Below are 20,700 nucleotides of genomic sequence, written 5' to 3' on the forward strand. Positions count from 1 at the left end.
GAAGACACGTTTGCCCATAGTTCGGTCAACCCGAACACTAAGCCCTTTGAATTTTATGCATTGAATAGGCAATGCAGTAGCCCCCGAGAAACTGGTCGGGTGGAAACACCAGATCAGGGGATTGTTGTGCACCTTTAATACTAGTAAATGATAAGCCCAAAGCCCAGTAGCCCCCGAGACTTAATGCGGGCATGGGTGGCCGAATTAAGGATCAATATCCGGTCTAAAATCACAAATTATGTGTAATGATGTTGGGTTTCGTAGTAATTTCAAAAAAATTCCTACGCACACGCAAGATCATGGTGATGTATAGCAACGAGAGGGGAGAGTGTGATCTACGTACCCTTGTAGATCGACAACGGAAGCGTTAACTTGGTTGATGTAGTCGTACGTCTTCACGGCCCGACCGATCAAGCACCGAAACTACGGCACCTCCGAGTTCTAGCACACGTTCAGCTCGATGACGATCCCCGGACTCCGATTCAGCAAAGTGTCGGGGAAGAGTTCCGTCAGCACAACGGCGTGGTGATGATCTTGATGTACTACCGTCGCAGGGCTTCGCCTAAGCACCGCTACAATATTATCGAGGACTACGGTGGAAGGGGGCACCGCACACGGCTAAGAATATGATCACGTGGATCAACTTGTGTCTCTAGGGGTGCCCCTTGTCTCCGTATATAAAGGCTCAAAGGAGGGGGGCCGGCCGGCCATCATAGGGCGCGCCAGGAGGAGTCCTACTCCCTCCGGGAGTAGGACTCCCCCCTTTCCTAGTTGGAATAGGATTCGTGAAGGGGGAAAGAGAGAGAGAAGGGGGGCGCCGGCCCCCTCTCTCTTTGTCCTATTCGGACTAAGGGGGGAGGGGCGCGCGGCCCATCCCTGGCCACCTCTCCTATCTCCCACTAAGGCCCATATACCTCCCGGGGGTTCCGGTAACCTTCCGGTAATCCGGTAAAATCCCGATTTCACCCGGAACGCTTCCGATATCCAAATATAGGCTTCCAATATATCAATCTTTATGTCCCGACCATTTCAAGACTCCTCGTCATGTCCGTGATCACATCCGGGACTCCGAACAAACTTCGGTACATCAAAATGCATAAACTCATAATATAACTGTCATCGTAACCTTAAGCGTGCGGACCCTACGGGTTCGAGAACAATGTAGACGTGACCGAGACACGTCTCCGATCAATAACCAATAGCAGAACCTGGATGCTCATATTGGCTCCTACATATTCTACGAAGATCTTTTATCGGTCAGACCGCATAACAACATACGTTGTTCCCTTTGTCATCGGTATGTTACTTGCTCGAGATTCGATCGTCGGTATCCAATACCTAGTTCAATCTCGTTACCGGCAAGTCTCTTTACTCGTTCCGTAATACATCATCCCGCAACTAACTCATTAGTTGCAATGCTTGCAAGGCTTAAGTGATGTGCATTACCGAGAGGGCCCAGAGATACGTCTCCGATAATCGGAGTGACAAATCCTAATCTCAAAATACGCCAACCCAACATGTACCTTTGGAGACACCTGTAGAGCTCCTTTATAATCACCCAGTTACGCTGTGACGTTTGGTAGCACACAAAGTGTTCCTCCGGCAAACGGGAGTTGCATAATCTCATAGTCATAGGAACATGTAGAAGTCATGAAGAAAGCAATAGCAACATACTAAACGATCGGGTGCTAAGCTAATGGAATGGGTCATGTCAATCAGATCATTCAACTAATGATGTGATCCCGTTAATCAAATGACAACTCTTTGTCCATGGTTAGGAAACATAAACATCTTTGATTAACGAGCTAGTCAAGTAGAGGCATACTAGTGACACTCTGTTTGTCTATGTATTCACCCATGTATTATGTTTCCAGGTAATACAATTCTAGCATGAATAATAAACATTTATCATGATATAAGGAAATAAATAATAACTTTATTATTGCCTCTAGGGCATATTTCCTTCAGTCTCCCACTTGCACTAGAGTCAATAATCTAGATTACACAGTTATGATTCTAACACCCATGGAGCCTTGGTGCTGATCATGTTTTGCTCATGGAAGAGGCTTAGTCAACGGGTCTGCTACATTCAGATCCGTATGTATCTTGCAAATCTCTATGTCTCCCACCTGGACTAGATCCCGGATGGAATTGAAGCGTCTCTTGATGTGCTTGGTTCTCTTGTGAAATCTGGATTCCTTTGCCAAGGCAATTGCACCAGTATTGTCACAAAAGATTTTCATTGGACCCGAAGCACTAGGTATGACACCTAGATCGGATATGAACTCCTTCATCCAGACTCCTTCATTTTCTGCTTCCAAAGCAGCTATGTACTCCGCTTCACATGTAGATCCCGCCACGACACTTTGTTTAGAACTGCACCAACTGACAGCTCCACCGTTTAATGTAAACACGTATCCGGTTTGCGATTTAGAATCGTCCGGATCAGTGTCAAAGCTTGCATCAACGTAACCGTTTACGATGAGCTCTTTGTCACCTCCATATATGAGAAACATGTCCTTGGTCCTTTTCAGGTACTTCAGGATGTTCTTGACCGCTGTCCAGTGATCCACTCCTAGATTACTTTGGTACCTCCCTGCTAGACTTATAGCAAGGCACACATCAGGTCTGGTACACAGCATTGCATACATGATAGAGCCTATGGCTGAAGCATAGGGAACATCTTTCATTTTCTCTCTATCTTCTGCAGTGGTCGGGCATTGAGTTTGACTCAACTTCACACCTTGTAACACAGGCAAGAACCCTTTCTTTGCTTGATCCATTTTGAACTTCTTCAAAACTTTGTCAAGGTATGTGCTTTGTGAAAGTCCAATTAAGCGTCTTGATCTATCTCTATAGATCTTAATGCCTAATATGTAAGCAGCTTCACCGAGGTCTTTCATTGGAAAACTCTTATTCAAGTATCCCTTTATGCTATCCAGAAATTCTATATCATTTCCAATCAGTAATATGTCATCCACATATAATATCAGAAATGCTACAGAGCTCCCACTCACTTTCTTGTAAATACAGGCTTCTCCGAAAGTCTGTATAAAACCAAATGCTTTGATCACACTATCAAAGCGTTTATTCCAACTCCGAGAGGCTTGCACCAGTCCATAAATGGATCGCTGGAGCTTGCATACTTTGTTAGCTCCCTTTGGATTGACAAAACCTTCTGGTTGCATCATATACAACTCTTCTTCCAAAAATCCATTCAGGAATGCAGTTTTGACATCCATCTGCCAAATTTCATAATCATAAAATGCGGCAATTGCTAACATGATTCGGACAGACTTAAGCATCGCTACGGGTGAGAAGGTCTCATCGTAGTCAATCCCTTGAACTTGCCGAAAACCTTTTGCGACAAGTCGAGCTTTGTAGACAGTAATATTACCGTCAGCGTCAGTCTTCTTCTTGAAGATCCATTTATTCTCAATCGCTTGCCGATCATTGGACAAGTCAACCAAAGTCCATACTTTGTTCTCATACATGGATCCCATCTCAGATTTCATGGCTTCAAGCCATTTTGCGGAATCTGGGCTCACCATCGCTTCTTCATAGTTCGTAGGTTCATCATGATCTAGTAGCATGACTTCCAGAACAGGATTACCGTACCACTCTGGCGCGGATCTCACTCTGGTTGATCTACGAGGTTCAGTAGTATCTTGTTCTGAAGTTTCATGATCATTATCATTAGCTTCCTCACTAATTGGTGTAGGTGTCACAGAAACAGGTTTCTGTGATGCACTACTTTCCAATAAGGGAGCAGGTACAGTTACCTCGTCAAGTTCTACTTTCCTCCCACTCACTTCTTTCGAGAGAAACTCCTTCTCCAGAAAGTTTCCAAACTTAGCAACAAAAGTCTTGCCTTCGGATCTGTGATAGAAGGTGTATCCAATAGTCTCCTTTGGATATCCTATGAAGACACATTTCTCCGATTTGGGTTCGAGCTTATCAGGTTGAAGCTTTTTCACATAAGCATCGCAGCCCCAAACTTTCAGAAATGACAACTTTGGTTTCTTGCCAAACCATAGTTCATAAGGCGTCGTCTCAACGGATTTTGATGGTGCCCTATTTAACGTGAATGCGGCCGTCTCTAAAGCATAACCCCAAAATGATAGCGGTAAATCAGTAAGAGACATCATAGATCGCACCATATCTAGTAAAGTACGATTACGACGTTCGGACACACCATTACGCTGTGGTGTTCCGGGTGACGTGAGTTGCGAAACTATTCCGCATTGTTTCAAATGTACACCAAACTCGTAACTCAAATATTCTCCTCCACGATCAGATCGTAGAAACTTTATTTTCTTGTTACGATGATTTTCAACTTCACTCTGAAATTCTTTGAACTTTTCAAACGTTTCAGACTTATGTTTCATTAAGTAGATATACCCATATCTGCTTAAGTCATCTGTGAAGGTGAGAAAACAACGATATCCGCCACGAGCCTCAACATTCATCGGACCACATACATCTGTATGTATGATTTCCAACAAATCTGTTGCTCTCTCCATAGTACCAGAGAACGGCGTTTTAGTCATCTTGCCCATGAGGCACGGTTCGCAAGTACCAAGTGATTCATAATCAAGAGGTTCCAAAAGTCCATTAGTATGGAGTCTCTTCATGCGCTTTACACCGATATGACCTAAACGGCAGTGCCACAAATAAGTTGCACTATCATTATCAACTCTGCATCTTTTGGCTTCAACATTATGAATATGTGTGTCACTACTATCGAGATTCAATAAGAATAGACCATTCTTCAAGGGTGCATGACCATAAAAGATATTACTCATATAAATAGAACAACCATTATTCTCTGATTTAAATGAATAACCGTCTCGCATCAAACAAGATCCAGATATAATGTTCATGCTTAACGCTGGCACCAAATAACAATTATTTAGGTCTAATATTAATCCCGAATGTAGATGTAGAGGTGGCGCGCCGACCGCGATCACATCAACTTTGGAACCGTTTCCCACGCGCATCGTCACCTCGTCCTTAGCCAATCTTCGCTTAATCCGTAGTCCCTGTTTCGAGTTGCAAATATTAGCAACAGAACCAGTATCAAATACCCAGGTGCTACTGCGAGCATTAGTAAGGTACACATTAATAACATGTATATCACATATACCTTTGTTCACCTTGCCATCCTTCTTATCCGCCAAATACTTGGGGCAGTTCCGCTTCCAGTGACCAGTCTGCTTGCAGTAGAAGCACTCAGTTTCAGGCTTAGGTCCAGACTTGGGTTTCTTCTCTCGAGCAGCAACTTGCTTGCTGTTCTTCTTGAAGTTCCCCTTCTTCTTCCCTTTGCCCCTTTTCTTGAAACTAGTGGTCTTGTTGACCATCAACACTTGATGCTCCTTCTTGATTTCTACCTCCGCAGCTTTCAGCATTGCGAAGAGCTCGGGAATAGTCTTATTCATCCCTTGCATATTATAGTTCATCACGAAGCTCTTGTAGCTTGGTGGAAGTGATTGGAGAATTCTGTCAATGACGCTATCATCCGGAAGATTAACTCCCAGTTGAATCAAGTGATTACAATACCCAGACATCTTGGGTATATGCTCACTGACAGAACTGTTCTCCTCCATCTTGCAGCTATAGAACTTATTGGAGACTTCATATCTCTCAATCCAGGCATTTGCTTGAAATATTAACATCAACTCCTGGAATATATCATATGCCCCATGACGTTCAAAACGTCGTTGAAGTCCCGGTTCTAAGCCGTAAAGCATGGCACATTGAACTATCGAGTAGTCATCAGCTTTACTCTGACAGACGTTCATAACATCTGGTGTTGCTCCAGCAGCAGGCCTGGCACCCAACGGTGCTTCCAGGACGTAATTCTTCTGTGCAACAATGAGGATAATCCTCAAGTTACGGACCCAGTCCGTGTAATTGCTACCATCATCTTTCAACTTTGCTTTCTCAAGGAACGCATTAAAATTCAACTGAACAACAGCACGGGCCATCTATCTACAATCAAACATACATAAGCAAGATACTATCAGGTACTAAGTTCATGATAAATTTAGGTTCAATTAATCATATTACTTAAAGAACTCCCACTTAGATAGACATCCCTCTAATCCTCTAAGTGATTACGTGATCCAAGTCAACTAAACCATGTCCGATCATCACGTGAGATGGAGTAGTTTCATTGGTGAACATCACTATGTTGATCATATCTACTATATGATTCACGCTCGACCTTTCGGTCTCCGTGTTCCGAGGCCATATCTGTATATGCTTGGCTCATCAAGTATAACCTGAGTATTCCGCGTGTGCAACTGTTTTGCACCCGTTGTATTTGAACGTAGAGCCTATCACACCCGATCATCACGTGGTGTCTCAGCACGAAGAACTTTCGCAACGGTGCATACTCAGGGAGAACACTTCTTGATAATTAGTGAGAGATCATCTTATAATGCTACCATCAATCAAAGCAAGATAAGATGCATAAAAGATAAACATCACATGCAATCAATATAAGTGATATGATATGGCCATCATCATCTTGTGCTTGTGATCTCCATCTCCGAAGCACCGTCGTGATCACCATCGTCACCGGCGCGACACCTTGATCTCCATCGTAGCATCATTGTCGTCTCGCCAATCTTATGCTTCCACGACTATCGCTACCGCTTAGTGATAAAGCAAAGCATTACAGCGCGATTGCATTGCATACAATAAAGTGACGACCATATGGCTCCTGCCAGTTGCCGATAACTCAGTTACAAAACATGATCATCTCATACAATAAAATTTAGCATCATGTCTTGACCATATCACATCACAACATGCCCTGCAAAAACAAGTTAGACGTCCTCTACTTTGTTGTTGCAAGTTTTACGTGGCTGCTACGGGCTTAAGCAAGAACCAATCTTACCTACGCATCAAAACCACAACGATAGTTTGTCAAGTTGGTGCTGTTTTAACCTTCGCAAGGACCGGGCGTAGCCACACTCGATTCAACTAAAGTTGGAGAAACTGTCACCCGCTAGCCACCTTTGTGCAAAGAACGTCGGGAGAACCGGTCTCGCGTAAGCGTACGCGTAATGTCGGTCCGGGCCGCTTCGTCCAACAATACCGCCAAACCAAAGTATGACATGCTGGTAAGCAGTATGACTTATATCGCCCACAACTCACTTGTGTTCTACTCATGCATATAACATCAACACATAAAACCTAGGCTTTGATACCACTGTTGGGTTTCGTAGTAATTTCAAAAAAATTCCTACGCACACGCAAGATCATGGTGATGTATAGCAACGAGAGGGGAGAGTGTGATCTACGTACCCTTGTAGATCGACAACGGAAGCATTAACTTGGTTGATGTAGTCGTACGTCTTCACGGCCCGACCGATCAAGCACCGAAACTACGACACCTCCGAGTTATAGCACACGTTCAGCTCGATGACGATCCCCGGACTCCGATCCAGCAAAGTGTCGGGGAAGAGTTCCGTCAGCACAACGGCGTGGTGACGATCTTGACCATTGTGCTGACGGAACTCTTCCCCGACATATTTGGAATGCTTCCGATATCCAAATATAGGCTTCCAATATATCAATCTTTATGTCTCGACCATTTCGAGACTCCTCGTCATGTCCGTGATCACATCCGGGACTCCAAACAAACTTCGGTACATAAAAATGCATAAACTCCTAATATAACTGTCATCGTAACCTTAAGCGTGCGGACCCTACGGGTTCGAGAACAATGTAGACGTGACCGAGACACTTCTCTGGTCAATAACCAATAGCAGAACCTGGATGCTCATATTGGCTCCTACATATTCTACGAAGATCTTTTATCGGTCAGACCGCATAACAACATACGTTGTTCCCTTTGTCATCGGTATGTTACTTGCTCGAGATTCGATCGTCGGTATCCAATACCTAGTTCAATCTCGTTACCGGCAAGTCTCTTTACTCGTTCCGTAATACATCATCCCGCAACTAAGTCATTAGTTGCAATGCTTGCAAGGCTTAAGTGATGTGCATTACCGAGAGAGCCAGAGATACCTCTCCGACAATCGGAGTGACAAATCCTAATCTCGAAATACGCCAACCCAACATGTACCTCTGGAGACACCTGTAGAGCTCCTTTATAATCACCCAGTTACGTTGTGACGTTTGGTAGCACACAAAGTGTTCCTCCGGCAAACGGGAGTTGCATAATCTCAGTCATAGGAACATGTATAAGTCATGAAGAAAGCAATAGCAACATACTAAACGATCGGGTGCTAAGCTAATGGAATGGGTCATGTCAATCAGATCATTCAACTAATGATGTGATCCCGTTAATCAAATGACAACTCTTTGTCCATGGTTAGGAAACATAACCATCTTTGATTAACGAGCTAGTCAAGTAGAGGCATACTAGTGACACTCTATTTGTCTATGTATTCACACATGTATTATGTTTCCGGGTAATACAATTCTAGCATGAATAATAAACATTTATCATGATATAAGGAAATAAATAATAACTTTATTATTGCCTCTAGGGCATATTTCCTTCCAATGATTCTATGTATCCAAGTACTCTACATCATTAATGCTCGGATTCGCATAGTACAAAAACCTTGTTGACCAACCATCGGCTTCAACCTCTTCGGCCAGTAGCTGAGGAGTGTTTTCCTACTTTATAAAGCCGTTATAAGGGCAAAGATTTATGGAAAACAAGGCAATCCGGCCATATGGTTTTATAAACAAAGGTATGCAGAGAGATATGTAACATCTTCCAAAGAAAATAATCCCGCTATCGTTTCCTTTCTTTGGGTTGTCATGAAGATCATGATCATGAAACCTCACCTCCGGTCCATGTGGGAGGAAAATATTGAGGATTTAGTTTGGGGAAAGTTCCCGAACTCTATGGTATTAATGAACCGAAATTTTCACTTCCGTCGTTGCCGACCAATTATATCATTTAAGATCGCTAGCTTTCGGCTTCACCCAGTCTGAGGTACTAACTCGGATGACCCGGTAGTAACAATCATAGAGGTGCTCCCTTTACTGCCTAGCCGAACAATCGGGAACGTAGAGGTAAGCACAGGAGCCAGGCAACCCAGCTTGGCGAAAATCTTAAGTCAAATTGATGCATATTTATGGCTTTATAACGATGATTATGGAAGGAAGCCCACGTATATTAAATACAAACGCCGATGATATGTTTATTTTGACTCTGCTGCGACCGTTTATTAGTTCAAAGTGACCCATCGTTGGCTTCCACCCCCTTGTAGCTCAAGGTGTTTCCGCAATAACAAAACAACCCTTAGCCGACGTCTTGGTGACTGAAGGCGGTTGTGTTAGCAGAAACAAGGCAATCGGATATGCGGAATTTATAACTTTCACTTAATCATAGGAGCTTTAAACTGGGGAAGCTAGCTACGAGCCCCCGGTTAGTGTTCGGCATCGACCGAAGTCTAGCCATTAACACTTCGGCCAATGTTGTGAAAGGCCCATCGTTTAACATGGGGTAATCGGTATCGATCTATAATTTGACACCGTCATCGGATCGCTGACCAGTTTACGCCAATTGTGGCAGTCAATTTTTGGCTTTCTCCACTGAGGTGCTTAACCATTCGAGCTGAAAGCACAATCGCAGTGGTTCTTCCTTTGCACACCTAGCCAAACAAAGCAGAACGTAGGAGGTGATGACCCACAAGTATAGGGGATCTATCGTAGTCCTTTCGATAAGTAAGAGTGTCGAACCCAATGAGGAGCAGAAGGAAATGATAAGCGGTTTCCAGCAAGGTATTCTCTGCAAGTACTGAAATAAGTGGTAACAAATAGTTTTGTGATAGGATAATTTGTAACGAGCAACAAGTAACAAAAGTAAATAGAGTGCAGCAAGGTGGCCCAATCCTTTTTGTAGCAAAGGACAAGCCTAGACAAACTCTTATATAGAGAAAAGCGCTCCCGAGGACACATGGGAATATCATCAAGCTAGTTTTCATCACGTTCATATGATTCACGTTCGGTACTTTGATAATTTGGTATGTGGGTGGACCGGTGCTTGGGTACTGTCCTTACTTGGACAAGCATCCCACTTATGATTAACCTCTATTGCAAGTGAGGGAGTCCTGGATTAGGGGGTGTTCGGGTAGCCGGACTATACCTTCAGCCGGACTCCAGGACTATGAAGATACAAGATTGAAGACTTCGTCCCGTGTCCGGATGGGACTTTCCTTGGCGTGGAAGGCAAGCTTGGCGATGTGGATATTCAAGATCTCCTACCATTGTAACCGACTTTGTGTAACCCTAACCCTCTCCGGTGTCTATATAAACCGGAGGGTTTTTAGTCCGTAGGACAACTTCATCATACAACAATCATACCATAGGCTAGCTTCTAGGGTTTAGCCTCCTTGATCTCGTGGTAGATCTACTCTTGTACTACCCATATCATCAATATTAATCAAGCAGGACGTAGGGTTTTACCTCCACCAAGAGGGCCCGAACCTGGGTAAAACATCGTGTTCCTTGCCTCCTGTTACCATCCAGCCTAGACGCATAGTTCGGGACCCCCTACCCGAGATCCGCCGGTTTTGACACCGACATTGGTGCTTTCATTGAGAGTTCCTCTGTGTCGTCGCTTTTAGGCCCGATGGCTACATCGATCATCAACAACGATGCAGTCCAGGGTGAGACTTTTCTCCTCGGGCAGATCTTCGTCTTCGGCGGCTTCGCACTGCGGGCCAATTCGCTTGGCCACCTTGAGAAGATCGAAAGCTACGCCCCTGGCCATCAGGTCAGGTTTGGAAGCCTAAACTACACGGCTGACATCCGCGGGGACTTGATCTTCGACGGATTCGAGCCACAGCCAAGCGCGCCGCACTGTCTCGATGGGCATGATATAGCTCTGCCGCCGAACAGTGCCTTGGAGGCCACACACACATCGGTTCCGACCATTGATTCGGAGCCTACTGCGCCGATCGAGGACCAGCGGTTGGACGCTGCCTCAGGGGCTGCGATCTCAGAGGCGATCAAGCCGAACTCCAGCCCCGCACTCCGCATGGCCCGTGACTCCGAGGAGCCGGATTCCTTTCCAAACTCCGAGCCCCCCGCGCCCCTGCCGATCAAATCTGATTGGCCGCCGATAATGGAGTTCACCGCCGCAGACATCTTTCAGCACTCGCCCTTCGGCGACATCCTGAATTCGCTAAAGTCTATCTCTTTATCAGGAGAGCCCTGGCCGGACTACAGTCAGCAAGGATGGGATTCGGATGATGAAGAAATTCAAAACCCACCCACCTCCCACTTCGTAGCCACCATCGACGACTTAACTGACATGCTCGACTTCGACTCCGAAGACATCAACGGTATGGACGACAATGCAGGAGACAACCAAGAACCAACGCCTATAGGGCATCGGACAACCACCTCATCTCACGATGTGTACATGGTGGATACCCCTAAAGGAAGCAACAACGTGGAAAACAGGGATGGAAAGAGGGATCGATCTCTCGAAAAACAATCAAAGCGTTGGCGTAAACACCGACCCAAGCCCCGCCTCGATAAAGACCCAGCCATAGAGCAGGATGAGGCGGTAGACGACGAGCATGCCTTAGAGCAACCGTCCCAATAGGACAAACCGGATAGAGAAACCGAACATCCCTCCCCCGGCGAAAATGGCATTCCGGACGACCCTACGCCGGACAAGCCCACGAAGCAGAAGAGCCTCCACAAACGGCTCGTTGCAACTGCACGCAGCCTGAAAAAGCAGAAGCGGAAGCTAAAAACTGCGGAAGATGCACTCAGGATCAGATGGAGTAAAGTAAACAATATCGCAGACAAATACGGCGACAGTCGCCGCACTAAAAGCTATCCGAAGAGAAAGCTACTGCCTGAATTCGACGAGGAGGCCTTAGAGCCCTCGCATTCCAAAAGTGAGAAAGCCACATGGTCGGATAGACGGCCCCATGGCCAGCATAAAGCGGCAAGCCGCGCCGCACTTAAGCCGGCATGCGACCCACTTAAGGATTCGCATCATGGCCCAGCCAGGTCCATTTACGGGCCAAGAAAGCAAGCTCTCGTAAGCAATGCAATAAAGTCATTATCAGAATCCGGCACACCCAAATACAGGGGTGCCGCACACCCCCTATGTTTCACCGATGAGGTCCTGGATTATGAATTTCCAGCGGGATTCAAACCCGTAAACATAGAGGCATATGATGGAACAACAGACTCTGGAGTCTGGATCGAGGATTATATCCTCCACATACATATGGCTAGAGGAGATGACCTCCACGCCATAAAATACTTACCCCTCAAGCTTAAAGGGCCAGCCCGGCATTGGCTTAAAAGCCTTCCTGAAAACACAATCGGAAGTTGGGAAGAGCTCGAGGACGCTTTCCGAGCAAATTTTCAAGGGACCTATGTCCGCCCTCCGGATGCAGACGATCTTAGTCACATAACTCAACAGCCCGGAGAGTCAGCTCGGCAATTCTGGAATAGATTTCTTACTAAAAAGAATCAGATAGTCGACTGTCCGGACGCTGAAGCCTTAGCAGCTTTCAGGCATAATGTCCGAGACGAATGGCTCGGCAGACACCTCGGCCAAGAAAAACCAAGAACAATGGCCGCATTAACAAGCCTCATGACCCGCTTTTGCGCAGGAGAGGACAGCTGGTTGGCAAGATGCAGCACCAGTGACCCAAGTACATCCGAAACTAGGGATGGAAACGGAAAACCGCGACGCAATAAGGATGGTCGCCGGACTAAGGAAAAAAGTCCGAAGAGCACGACAGTCAACGCCGGATTCAAAAGCTCACGACAGAATCTGAAAAAGCCGCCCCTCCAAGATAACAGGGACGACCTATCCAACCTAAACAAAATCTTGGATAGGATATGTCAAATACACAGTACTCCCGGAAAGCCTGCTAACCATACCCACAGAGATTGTTGGGTTTTCAAACAATCCAGCAGACTCAACGCCGAACACAAGGGGCTCGACACACCAAGCGAAGACGAGGACGAACCCCAAAAGCAGAGTACGAGGAAACAAAAGAATTTCCCACAAGAAGTAAAAACAATAAACTTAATCCACATAACAAAACGTGCGGCGCCCATAAAGGTACGCGCCCCACGGCCTATCCCAAAGGAATCCCGCCACTGGTTGTCAAAACCAATCATCTTCGATCATCTGCATTATTCTAGAAGTATCAGGAACCCAGGCTGGACTGCCCTGGTACTTGATCCAATAATTGGCGGACTCCATTTTTCAAATGTCCTTATGGACGGTGGCAGCGGACTCAACCTGATATATCAGGACTCAATCACCACATGGGGATCGACCTAAAAAGAATTCGCCACAGCAAAACCTCCGTTCAAGGAGTAACGCCAGGTCCGGACACCCATTGCATGGGTTTTCTCCGGCTCGAGGTTATTTTCGGCTCTACCGATAACTTCCATCGTGAAAAGATGACTTTCCACATCGTCCCATTCTCAAGTCGCTACCAAGCACTACTGGGACGCGAAGCTTTCGCCCGCTTTAATGCAATACCGCATTATGCATCTCTTACGCTTAAGATGCCCGGTCCACGCGGCATCATCTCCTTAAAGGGGAAGCAGTGAGAACACCTCCACCAAGCGGAGGATTGTGCGGCCGCTTTAACAGCCCCACAATACAATGGCTTCACCAGCCAGAACATCAGAACAGGTCATTAAGACCACAGACATGGATAGACGAGTCCGACACAAAAGTATCGTTGATAAAGGCTTAGTGACCATATACCCCTGCACTAGGGGCTTCACACGTATAAAATAAGAGACAATAAAGCTCAATTTTCCATATTTTACTTTACACTTTGTTTATTTCATATAACTTTTGTTCGGCACGCCCCTTTTTCAACTTAGTTGCTCTCTTTTTACAGATGAACGTCGTGCTGCGCCCGTCCAGGATACGGCACAACGGAGACACAGGCGCAGACGTGCAGTAGGGACCTGTTCCAAGGATTCTTTTCAGATTAAGACCCTGCGTAAACCTTTTTTACTGTCTCTTGTTGATACACATCCCCTGGTTCTATGACCAAGGAGGAGGCTGGCGTTTTGGCATGTGGCCTTATATGCATCAGCTCCGAGTCATGATTTTGGTCAAATGTTGGGTTGCCCGGCTCCTGTGTTCGGCCGCCTTACGTTCCGCTCTATCGGCTAAGGCGGCACCAGGAGAACTGTTGCGATTGTGCCCTGGTTCGGCCAGGCGAGCACCTCAGTAGAGAAAGCCGAAAACCGACTGTCATGATATGGCGTGAGACTGGTCAACCACTCGATGACTCTCCGGAATCTGTAGGATTCCTCCGCATTAACGAAGGGTCGTTTCCCGGCCAGGCACATACGCGCCCCGAATTCGGGCGAGCGCAGTCGCCACCAAGGGGCTACCTAAATAGTCCCATTGTCAAGCTCCTATGGCTAAGTGAAAGTGTTAAAGCATTATAGTCCGGTTGCCTAGCTCGCTGCGCTATCACCTCCTTTGTAGGACCAAGACGTTGGATTAAGTGTGAAAATGCGCCTTCTGCGAGCACCCTCGCACTATGTGCGTGGGGGCTGAAGCCAATGACTGCCATCTTTCAGATTTTGTATATATACCTTAAAACGGCCGCACAGGAGGTGTTCCAAAAACTTGAAGGCACAAGTATAAAAGGCTACTACAATTCATCAAAATATTGCTTTATAATTACATATGCTATCAGAACATAGCATCCTTCGAGCACTGCGTCTCTATTACACGAGCGCCTTCAAGAACTTCCTGAAAATAGTGCTCGGAGGGTACTTGGCTTTTGTCCGAATCTCGGGATGCAACAACGGTGGTCTCCATCTCTGCCCAGTATGTCTTGACACGGGCAAGAGCCATCCGTGCGCCCTCTATGCATGCTGTCCTCTTCATCGCATTGATACGTGGCACCGTGCCAAGGAATTGCTGCACCAAGCTGAAATAACTCTTCGGCTCCGATCTCCCCGGCCACAGATGACCCATGACGTACTTCATGGCGAGTCCGGACAATCTATTCAGTTCGGCCCATTGAGCCAGATGATCGTCCACTGCCAGTGGACGCTCTGGATTGTGAAACTGCGACTAGAAAAGCCTTTCCACTTCGCGATCTTCTTGATCTCGAAAGTGTTCGGTCGCATCAGCAGCACTCGCTGCCAAATCCAAATAGGTGTCCTCCACACTCCACATCTGGTCCAACAGAGCAAACTTCGGATCGCAAAACTTCCTCCGCAGCATAAAGGGCTTTTTGGCCGCAATCTGTCCAGCCTGACGCAGCTCCTCCTTCGTAGCTCTCATCGTAGAGCGAGCGTCCTTGGCATCAGCAACGACCTTCTCTAAATCCGTCTGTCTCGCCTGGTCTTCTTTCTCAAGAAGCTTGCAACGGTCAGCAGCGCTTTTTAACTTCACGGCCATCTCGGCCATCCCCTTCTTGCTTCGGCAGTGAGCAGCATGTTCGGCTCTCAGCTCTTCAAGGGCCTTCTCGGCAGCCGCATCACTTTTCCTGGCTTGTTCCTTAGCTCGGGCAAGTTCCGCCCGAAGACTCTCCACGGCGGCCGCACCATCTGCGTCAAGCACACACATTGTAAGATACTGGCATAAATCTCCTCTTACCAGATGCCGCCCGAGGAATTGCATACCTTGAGCCTCATCAAGCTGCTCGTTGACGAGCGCGATGTCGGCATCTGCCACGTCAAGTTGCCGCTTCAGTTCGGCAAAATCATCAGTTCGGCTCGATTCCGGACACTTCGCCACCTGTATACAAAGGCGACATTTTAGACCTGGGATTATGATCCTCTGCGTGCCGTCACTTTTTACAACGCACAGAGTCTCAGGGGCTACTATCTACACAGGGCGCATCTTGTTTATGCGCAACTGACAAAGAAGTACATTATCAAACGTACCTCAAAACCCGTCAGCAAACTTCTGACGGCCTCATGCAATCCTCTTTCCGCGGATGAAATCCTTCCAATAACCGTACCCATCAATGCACGGTGCTCCTCTGAGATAGAAGCTCGCCCGAGCAGAATCATCAGCTCCTCCGACCGCGCATCGGATGGTGCCGGACTCGTCCTATGACCTCCATCGAAGGCCGGACGCGGAGAACCTCGGGGGGCCATGTGGCTACCTTCCACCCCTGCCGGATTCGGAGAAACCCTCCGCGACGACACCTCAGGGTCACCCGCCTCGCCAGGCGGTACGGCAGGGGGAGGCATTCCACTCTCCATCATCTCCGGAAGAAGATCCCCCGAAGACGAGCTCTGCTGAGAAGGGCTGAGGTCCGAGCTACAAAGTAAAATTTTGGTTAATCTTCTCAGATAAAAAGCAAGGATTTCTCTCATCCCTTTAAAGGAAAATCTTTCTCTACTTACGGCTCGCTGGAGGGCTGATCCCTTTGAGGGCATAGTTCGACCGAGGATCTCCCGGGCGTCGGACCCTCTGACGAGGACTTTTCCCCCCGCTTTGAGGCCATGGCCTCCGGGTCGTCAGAGGCGGCCCTCTTCTTCCCCTTAGGAGAGGAATTGTCGGTTCCTTCCTTCGGAGCAGCCTCCTTCGAGGAGGCCATAGTTTCCTTGTCCTCCCCCTCACTTCCCTCCAAAGGCACGATCTTCAACATCCTGACTAGCACGGGATCCGGCCCGGTCTCAGGAAGGGGAGCCGGACACCTGATCAGCTATCCACTCCTGTTTAAAGGGACAACTCTTTTAGGGGCGAGTTTATGACAATCTTACGGGTAGCGAGTCCGGGCACAAGGTTACTTACTTGAGTATCCGGGCGATTGCAGCTTAAACCTGCGTCCTCGGTCAAATCCGGACACATCGCTTGTGATCCGAAGAACATTTTATACATCTCCACGGGCGTTGCACCCATAAAATGCTGGAGATCTCGTGGGCCCTCTGGATTAAACTCCCACAGACGAAGGGAGCGACGTTTGCCGGGCAGTGTTCGGCGAATCAGCATGACCTGCGTCACCTTGACCAGGTTGAGGTCTCTTTCTAAGAGATCCCTAATGCGGCCCTGCAACAAGGGCACGTCTTTGGATAACCCCCAATCTAATCCTTTGTTGACCCATGACTCTAGTCGTGGTGGGGGACCCGAGCGAAAGGCAGGAGGCGCCACCCACTTGGCGCTCCTGGGAGCGGTGATATAGAACCACTCTCATTGCCACAAGCCGAGCTCCTATTGAAAGGAGCCCTCGGGCCATGGAGCATCAGCACTCTTACTTATGACAGCGCCTCCGCACTCTGTGTGCCGTCCCTCGATCGTCTTCGGCTCCACTCCAAAAGTCTTGAGCCATAATCCGAAGTGAGGAGTAACACGGAGGAATGCTTTGCACACAACGATGAATGAGGAAATATGGAGGATGGACTACGGAGCTAAGTCATGAAATTCCAGCCCATAATAGAACATCAGCCCCCTCACGAAGGGATCCATCGGGAAGCCTAACCCCCGAAGGAAGTGAGACATGAACACCACGCTCTCACCGGGCTGGGGACTGGGAATAGCCTGCCTTTGAGCAGGCAACCTATGCGAAATTTTGGCGGTCAAGAAGTTAGCCTCTCTCAACTTTAGCACGTCCTCCTCCGTGACAGAGGAGGGCATCCATCGGCCTTGAAGGTCGGAACCGGACATTGTCGAAGGTCCGAAGCGCCTGGAATCTGGAGCCTAGGGTGTTGGAACTCGAGGCGACGGGCGAACTTGTTTTGAGATTGGAGAAAAGGAGTAAGGCATTGGTCTCTTTATAAGAGGTTGAATACCAGGAGCCCCTTCCCGTAACCGTTTGGGACTCGCCTTTAATCGAGAAGACATGCTAACGGGCACGATTGGGTTACCCACGTCCGTATTGATGAGAATCCCGTAAGTAAGGGGACACGATCTCTGCTTTGACAAGACGTGCCAAGGAAACCGCCTCGCAAAACACGCTGAGGTGGAGAAGTGAAAACGATTCGAATAAAGGCTTGGCCGTAGTGTGATGTCACGCTGCGGAATACATAAACAGATTAGATTTGTGTTAATATTATTCTCTCTATGGCAATACGTGGAAACTTATTTTGTAGAGCCGGACACTACTCTTGGTGTTTACAAACTTTTATGAAGAATTTGGAGGAGGAACCCGCCTTGCAATGCTGAAGACAATCTGCGCGCCGGACTCGTCGTCATTGAAGCCTGGTTCAGGGGCTACTGAGGGAGTCCTGGATTAGGGGGTGTTCGGGTAGCCGGACTATACCTTCAGCCGGACTCCAGGACTATGAAGATACAAGATTGAAGACTTCGTCCCGTGTCCGGATGGGACTTTCCTTGGCGTGGAAGGCAAGCTTGGCGATGTGGATATTCAAGATCTCCTACCATTGTAACCGACTTTGTGTAACCCTAACCCTCTCTGGTGTCTATATAAACCGGAGGGTTTTTAGTCCGTAGGACAACATCATCATACAACAATCATACCATAGGCTAGCTTCTAGGGTTTAGCCTCCTTGATCTCGTGGTAGATCTACTCTTGTACTACCCATATCATCAATATTAATCAAGCAGGACGTAGGGTTTTACCTCCACCAAGAGGGCCCGAACCTGGGTAAAACATCGTGTTCCTTGCCTCCTGTTACCATCCAGCCTAGACGCATAGTTCGGGACCCCCTACCCGAGATCCGCCGGTTTTGACACCGACAGCAAGCATCCGCAACTACAACAAAAGTATTAAGGTAAACCTAACCATAGCATGAAACATATGGATCCAAATCAGCCCCTTATGAAGCAACGCATAAACTAGGGTTTAAGATTCTGTCACTCTAGCAACCCATCATCTACTTATTACTTCCTAATGCTTCCTCTAGGCCCAAATAATGGTGAAGTGTCATGTAGTCGATGTTCACATAACACCACTAGAGGAGAGACAACATACATCTCATCAAAATATCGAACGAATACCAAATTCACATGACTACTAATAGCAAGACTTCTCCCATGTCCTCAGGAACAAACGTAACTACTCACAAAGCATAAACATGTTCATAATCAGAGGGGTATTAATATGCATATAGGATCTGAACATATGATCTTCCACCAATTAAACCAACTAGCATCAACTACAAGGAGTAATTAACACTACTAGCAACCTACTAGCACCAATCCCGGACTTGGAGACAAGAATTGGATACAAGATATGAACTAGGGTTTTGAGAGGAGATGGTGCTGATGAAGATGTTGATGGAGATTGCCCTCTCCCGATGAGAGGAGCGTTGGTGATGATGATGGTGATGATTTCCCCCTCCCGGAGGGAAGTTTCCCCGGCAGAACAGCTCTGCCAGAGCCCTAGATTGGTTCCGCCAAGGTTCCGCCTCATGGCGGCGGAGTTACATCCGAGAAGATGGCTTCTTATTTTTTTCCCATCGAAAGACTTCATATAGCAGAAGATGGCCACCAGAGGGCCATCAGGGGGCCCACGAGGTAGGGGGCGCGCCCAGGGGGTAGGGCGCGCCCCCCACCCTCGTGGGCAGGGTGTGGCCCCCCTGGTGAATCTCTTCCGCTGAGTATTTTTTATATATTCTGAAAACGTCTTCTGTGAAGTTTCAGGACTTTTGGAGCTGTGCAGAATAGGTCTCTAATATTTGCTCCTTTTCCAGCCCAGAATCCCAGCTGCCGGCATTCTCTCTCTTTATGTAAACCTTGTAAAATAAGAGAGAATAGACATAAGTATTGTGACATAATGTGTAATTACACCCCATAATACAATAAATATCGATATAAAAACATGATGCAAAATGGACGTATCAACTCCCCCAAGCTTAGACCTCGCTTGTCCTCAAGCGAAAGCCGAAATCGAAAAATATGTCCACATGTTTAGAGATAGAGATGTCGATAAAAATAAAATACAGACATGAGGGCATCATGATCATTCTTAGAACAACAACTTATATAATTTTTGTCATATAATCTCTTGTGCTAGAGTAATAATTCAATCACATTTTCAAGTATGAATCGTAAACTTCGTTGAAAACTAACAAACTATAATCTCAGTCATTGGAGCAATTGCAATTTATCATAACATAGGAAAGAGTCAATGTATAAGAGCTTTTCAGCAAGTCGACATACTCAACTATCATATAATCTTTCACAATTGCTGACACTCACGCAATACTTATGGGTATGGAGTTTTAATCGGACACAGAGAAAGATAGAGGCTTATAGTTTTGCCTCCCAACGTTTTACCTCAGGGGTAATGTCAACAATAATAGTTCATGAAAACTCACATCCAATTAGCCATATATACCAGGATCTTTCCAACATACTGTGCTTGCCAAAGGATAAAATGTAAAAAGGATGGGTGAAGATCACCATGACTCTTATATAAGGTAGGAGATAAAAGTAAAAGATAGGCCCTTCGCAGATGGAAGCAGAGGTTGTCATGCGCTTTTATGGTTGGACGCACAAAATCTTAATGCGAAAGAACATCAATTTATATTACCAATTGTGATATGGACCTTTATTATGCAGTCTGTCGCTTTTATTTCTTCCATATCACACGATCGTATAAAGCTTATTTTCTCCCACACTAATAAGTCATACATATTTAGAGAGCAAATTTTTTATTGCTTGCACCGATGACAACTTACTTTGAGGATCTTACTCAATCCATAGGTAGGTATGGTGGACTCTCATGGCAAAACTGGTTTTAAGGGAATTTGGAAGCACAAGTA

Source organism: Triticum urartu, chromosome 6A, assembly GCF_056163025.1.
Source record: "Triticum urartu cultivar PI428250 chromosome 6A, HENAU_Tu73, whole genome shotgun sequence".
NCBI classification, from domain to species: domain Eukaryota; kingdom Viridiplantae; phylum Streptophyta; class Magnoliopsida; order Poales; family Poaceae; genus Triticum; species Triticum urartu.